This window comes from Chiloscyllium plagiosum, unplaced genomic scaffold (assembly GCF_037043375.1).
Source record: "Chiloscyllium plagiosum isolate Xiang-an unplaced genomic scaffold, Cpla_swu_hap1 HiC_scaffold_41, whole genome shotgun sequence".
Taxonomy (NCBI): domain Eukaryota; kingdom Metazoa; phylum Chordata; class Chondrichthyes; order Orectolobiformes; family Hemiscylliidae; genus Chiloscyllium; species Chiloscyllium plagiosum.
In genome coordinates this window covers 42,084,735-42,091,075 of record NW_028270179.1, presented here as the reverse complement: position 1 = coordinate 42,091,075, position 6,341 = coordinate 42,084,735, and positions in this window count along the sequence as shown.

The following is a 6,341-nucleotide window of genomic DNA, read 5'->3' as shown; positions in this document are numbered from 1 at the left end:
GCCCTAAGGGCTGCAATTTAGTTACAGTAGGTCTGTCGACGTATGCTAACTCAGCTGCCTTCAGGAGAGCCTCGAGCAAACGTTGCTGCTCTCCCCTCTGTCGCTTCTGGGTCACAGAGTAAGAAATAATCAAACCACGTGCATAGGCTCCTGTAGCACCGATGGGTTACTAGCCAGAGCAAAATTAATATCCCCAAAGATCTTAAATTCCTGCAAAAAGATACTCTATAAACTTGCTATCTTTCGGGAGAAAAGGTCAATGCGTCAGTGCGAGGAGACCGTCTCATTACCACCAGCCTTGACCTCCACATAAACTGCCGCACGATCGGAAACAGCCACGTTCCCTATTCTGCAAGGCAGCCCCGGGTTCGATCAAGACGTCAATTCTAGTGTAGCCCTTAGGTGGATTAGAAAAACAAGTGAAACCTCTACCTTCAGAGCGAAGAGATCGCCACACATCCCCCAACGCCGGCTCCCTGTTCAGATCCACCAACTGCCTGGATTGCGGGCACATGGCTGCAAGGCCCCAAGGCATCTTGTCCACCTCAGGGTGAATAATACGATTAAAATCTCTCCCTGCAAGTGTACGATGCACCCCATGGGCCACCAATCTGGAAAGCACATCTGTTAAAAATTTAAGGGGGGGGGTGTGCCCGGGGAGGCGCAATTTACATTTAAAATCCCATATTCCTCTCCATCTATTAAAGCTTTAAGAATTATAAATCGGCCGGACTCATCCCGAATTTGGCTCAGCATTAGAAACGGAAGGTTTATCTGGATGAGGAGAGCAAGTCCTCTTGATTGGTGAGTGATTCCCCACAACATTTAAACAAACAGCTAGCCATGATCACCTGAAACAGTTCACAAGACCACCCCCCCCTCACATCAGGAGGAAGGATCCCATGCCCCCCCCTCCCACCCCCACCCCAGACAACACAAAGTAAGAAAAAAGAACGACATCTTATAACAAGAAAGTGGACACTCAACCCGTCCCCTCCATACTAGGCCCTCCTGGTAGGATACAAATATATAACCTCTCCCCAGTTCCTCCCACTGACAACCCCCCCCCCCCCCGCTCATCTCCACAGAACTAAAAGGGGGAGAATAAGAAAAAAACCCCAAGAAAGCAAAGTCTGACAGAAAGGGACAGAGAAGGGAGAGGAGAGATAAAAATAGGGAAACACTTGTAACCCTGACATGTATTTAAAAAGAAAGGACCACCCCCCAACCACCAGGTAAACCAGGGGGTCAAAATTGAACACAGACCCTTTGTGGTTGCAATATAATATTCCTGGATATCTAACGGAATACTGGATGTTCAAGTCCCTCAACTGCCTTTTTACCTCATCAAAGGCTCTCTTTTTACGAGTCACGACTGGGGAGAAGTCCTGGAAAAGCATAATTCGCGATCCTTTATAAGTCAGAGCCCGTGGCTGCTTTCCCAGTGCTCCAGAGGTTTCTAACACCATTTGTCTTGTCTCTATAATGCTGGAGTCGCACTGGGTGGGACCGGGCTGGGGAGGTGGGTGGTGTTGCCGGGCCCATCCGGGCCTGCGCACAGCCGCCCAGTGGGCCCACTCGACCCGCAACCCCGTCCTACCTCGGCTTCCAGCCTCAGGAAACCGCAGGAGCCGTCCCTCCGAGAAGCTGACGAGCTGGCCTTCCTCCTCCCGGGCGGCAGGACGCACCGAAACGGATGTTCTTCCGGCCACCTCGATTTCCGAGGCGGTCGGCCTGCTCTTCCAAGGCCCGTACTTGCAGGTTCCTGGATTGCCCGGGGCCTGGATTTTTATTTATTTTTTTTTTGCCGCGGTCTTGGCACGGTCCCTGGTCGTCGTCCCCCCTGCAGTATGACCGAGATCGATTTGAGCCTGGCCTGGGTCTCCTCCATCGAGGAATCGATCTCTCGGATGCGGACCTCGTGTCCAAATTAATGCCAGACAGTTCCAGGGATCAAGGAAAAGTTATTTTCAGCACATTACGTAGTAAAGGGGGGGGTGGCAGATTGGTGAATGCCCTGCTTTGTCTGGGTGCAGAGCTCAGCATAGCAGGCCTACTGGGCTGTCGCCATCTTGAATCCCCAGTTGTGTGATTTTTAAAAGAGTCCACTCTTCTGCAAGTTCAATGGAGAACTCTCTCCTGATCGGTTTCTTGCCAGCCAAAACCTGCCTGAGTTTTTTTTTTGTCTCTGATCAAGTTGTAGTCGATTACCCGCGTGGGGTCATGTCACTCTGGGGACAGAGGAACCCCTCCCCCCCCCCCCCCCTCTCCCCAGCTGATTCCCCAACCTCCCACCCTCCCTCGGCACAGAGGTCACTTGCTCAGGGCAGTGGGGGAATACCCCCCAGTCGAACCTGGGCGAGGGTTGGGGGTCCAGCTCCGACAACACTTGAGGGGCTCCACACCGTCTGGGACAAAGCAACCCCTTCCCGCTCCCCTGCCTCTCCCCCCCCTCTTAGATCGAGACGCTGACCAACCGCCTCCCACCTTCAATACGCCCTCCCTCCACCACTGTCTACAAGCCACACTAACTTAAAAACGGGTGTTACAGATAAACCAGGGGACTACAGACCGGGGCAAGTCTCACATCACCTATCAGCGATAGCCAAAACAGCCTTTATCACAGGCCGAACAAATCTGGTTAATTTTTTTTGGAGGAGATGATGAAACGCGCCGACCGGGCTAGCGTGGTTGGTGCAGTCTGAACGGCTTTCAACCAAGCCTCGGAAAAACTCCCAGATGGGAGTCCGACAAAGAAAGCTGAAAGCTCCTGGAATCCGGGTCGACCTGGCAAGGTCGGATGCAAGTTGAGTGACAGCAGCACCACTTCCCGGCCCGCGCTCTGACCTGTCCCCAAATCCTTCTGCAGCCTCCCCGCATCCTCGGTGCTACCCGTCCCTCTATCTATCGTCGTACCCCTCTGCATCTTAGCCAGAACGCCCTCAGTTCCTTCATTCAGATTGCTGACGTGTAAGATATGGCGATTGGCTAAGATGAGACAACTTGTCGGAAACAGACATGGAGTATAAGCCTCAATATGAATTGGCCAAGTGGGTTCTTTCTGTATTTCACAATCAACTGTGAATCCAGCAAAGGAAAACGACTCGTAGTTTGTTGGGTAATCTGTCCACTCACCTTCACAAAATAAAAAAAGAGGACTGTCAGATGTATCTTCACAAATTCAGTTAGGCTTCAATCATGTCGCCATGGAGGTGGCAGGGTTGGCTCAGTGCTTAGCACTGCTGACTCACAGCGCCAGGGACCCGGGTTCGATTCCACCCGAGGGCCACTGTCTGTGTGGCGTTTGCACATTCGGGAGTCTGCGTGGGTTTCCTCCGGGTGCTCCGGTTTCCTCCCACAGTCCAGAAATGTGCAGGTTACGGTGGTTTATCCATGGGAAATTGTCCCGTAGTGCCCAGGGATGTGCAGGTTAGGGAGGGTCAGCCGTGGGGAAATTGTCCCGTAGTGCCCCAGGGATGTGCAGGTTAGGGTGGGTCAGCCGTGGGGAAATTGTCCCGTAGTGCCCAGGGATGTGCAGGTTAGGGTGGGTCAGCCGTGGGGAAATTGTCCCGTAGTGCTCAGGGATGTACAGGTTAGGGTGGGTCAGCCGTGGGGAAATTGTCCCATAGTGCCCAGGGATGTGCGGGTTATGGTGGATTGGCCGTGGGGAAATTGTCCCGTAGTGCCCAGAGATGTGCAGGTTAGGGTGGGTCAGCCGTGGGGTAATTGTCCCGTAGTGCCCAGGGATGTGCGGGTTATGGTGGATTGGCCGTGGGGAAATTGTCCCGTAGTGCCCAGGGATGTGCAGGTTAGGTGGGTTGGCCGTGGGGAAATTGTCCCGTAGTGCCCAGGGATGTACAGGTTAGGTGGGTTGGCCGTGGGGAAATTGTCCCGTAGTGCCCAGGGATGTACAGGTTAGGGTGGGTTGGCCGTGGGCAAATTGTCCCGTAGTGCCCAGGGATATGCAGGTTAGGGTGGGTCAGCCGTGGGGAAATTGTCCCGTAGTGCCCAGGGATGTGCAGGTTAGGTGGGTTGGCCGTGGGGAAATTGTCCCGTAGTGCCCAGGGATGTACAGGTTAGGGTGGATTGGCCGTGGGGAAATTGTCCCGTAGTGCCCAGGGATGTCCGGGTTAGGGTGGATTGGCCGTGGGGAAATTGTCCCGTAGTGCCCAGGGATGTCCGGGTTAGGGTGGATTGGCCGTGGGGAAATTGTCCCGTAGTGCCCAGGGATGTCCGGGTTAGGGTGGATTGGCCGTGGGGAAATTGTCCCGTAGTGCCCAGGGATGTGCAGGTTATGGTGGGTTGGCCATGGGGAAATTGTCCCGTAGTGCCCAGGGATGTGCAGGTTAGGGTGGGTTGGCCGTGGGGGAAATTGTCCCGTAGTGCCCAGAGATGTGCAGGTTAGGGTGGATTGGCCGTGGGGAAATTGTCCCGTAGTGCCCAGGGATGTGCAGGTTAGGGTGGATGGGCCGTGGGGAAATTGTCCCGTAGTGCCCAGGGATGTACAGGTTAGGGTGGGTTGGCCGTGGGGGAAATTGTCCCGTAGTGCCCAGAGATGTGCGGGTTAGTGTGGATTGGCCCTCCCCATCTCCCCCTCCCTCCCACTCTCCCTCCCCCCATCTCCCCCTCCCTCTCACCTCTCCCTTCCCTCTCACCCCTCCCTCTCTGTCTCTTCCTCCCCATCTCTCTCTCCCTCCCCCATCTCTCCCTCCCCCCATCTCTCCCTCCCCCCATCTCCCCCTCCCCCATCTCCCCCTCCCTCATCTCCCCCTTCCCCATCTCTCCCTTCCCCACCATCTCCCCCCGATCCCCTCCCTCATCTCCTCCCCCCCATCTCCCCCTCCCCCCATCTCCCCCTTCCCCATCTCTCCCTCCCCATCTCCCCCTTCCCCATCTCTCCCTCCCCATCTCCTCCTCCCCATCTCCCCCTCCCCATCTCCCCCTCTCCCCCATCTCCCACTCCCCCATCTCCCCCCATCTCTCCCTCCCCCCATCTCCCCCTCCCCCATCTCCCCCCCCTTCACCTCCCACTTCCCCACCATCTCCCCCCAATCCCCTCCCTCATCTCCTCCCCCCCATCTCCCCCTCCCCATCTCCCCCTTCCCCCATCTCCCCCTCCCCATCTCCCCTCCCCATCTCCCCCTCCCCCATTTCTCCCTCCCTTATCTCTCCCTCCTCCCCATCTCCCCCTCCCCCATCTCCCCCTCTCCCCCATCTCCCCCTTCCCCCCCATATCCCCCGTCTCCCCCTCCACCATGTCCTCATCCCCCCAACTCCCCTTCACTCCCATCTCCTCCTCCACCATCTCCCCCTCCCCCATCTCCTCATCCCCCCATCTCCCCCTCCCCATCTCCTCATCCCCCCATCTCCCCCTCGCCCCCATCTCCTCCTCCACCATCTCCCCCTTCCCCATCTCCTCATCCCCATCTCCCCCTCCCCATCTCCCCCTCCCCCATCTCTTAATCTCTCCATCTCCCCCTCACCCCCCCATCTCCCCCTCCCCCATCTCCCCTCCCCATCTCCTCACCCCCACCTCCTCCTCCCCCACTTCCCATCCCCCATCTCCTCATCCCCCCATCTCACCCTCCTCCCATCTCCTCATCCCCCTCCCCCATCTCCTCATCCTCCCATCTCCCCCTCCTCCATCTCCTCATCCTCCCATCTCCTCCTCCCCCACCTCCTCAATCCCCGATCTCCCCCTCCCCCAACTCCTCCTCCCCCCATCTCCCCTTCCCCCCATCTCCTCATCCCCCCATCTCCCCCTCGCCTCCCCATCTCCTCCTCCCCTCATCTCCCCCTCCCCGCATCTCCTCATCCTCCTCCCCCATCTCCTCTTCCCACCCATCTCCCCCTCCCCATCTCCCCATCTCCCCCTCCCCCATCTCCTCATCCCCCCCTCGCCTCCCCATCTCCTCGCCCCCCATCTCCCCCACCCCATCTCCTCATCCCCCCATCTCCCCCTCCCCATCTCCCCATCCCCCCATCTCCCCCTCCTCCCATCTCCTCATCCCCCCATCTCCCCCTCGCCTCCCCATCTCCTCCGCCCCCCATCTCCCCCTCCCCATCTCATCATCCTCCCATATCCCACTCCCCTATCTCCTCATCCCCCCATCTCCCCCTTCCCTATCTCCTCATCCGCCATCTCCTCCTCCCCCACCTCCTCATCCTCCCATCCTCCCCTTCCCCAACTCCTCCTCCCCCATCTCCGCTTTCCCCCCATCTCCTCATCCCCCCGTCTCCCCCTCGCCTCCCCATCTCCTCCCCCCATCTCCCCCTCCCCCCATCTCCCCCTCCCCCATCTCCTCATCCACCCATCTCCTCCTCCCCTCATCTCCTCATCC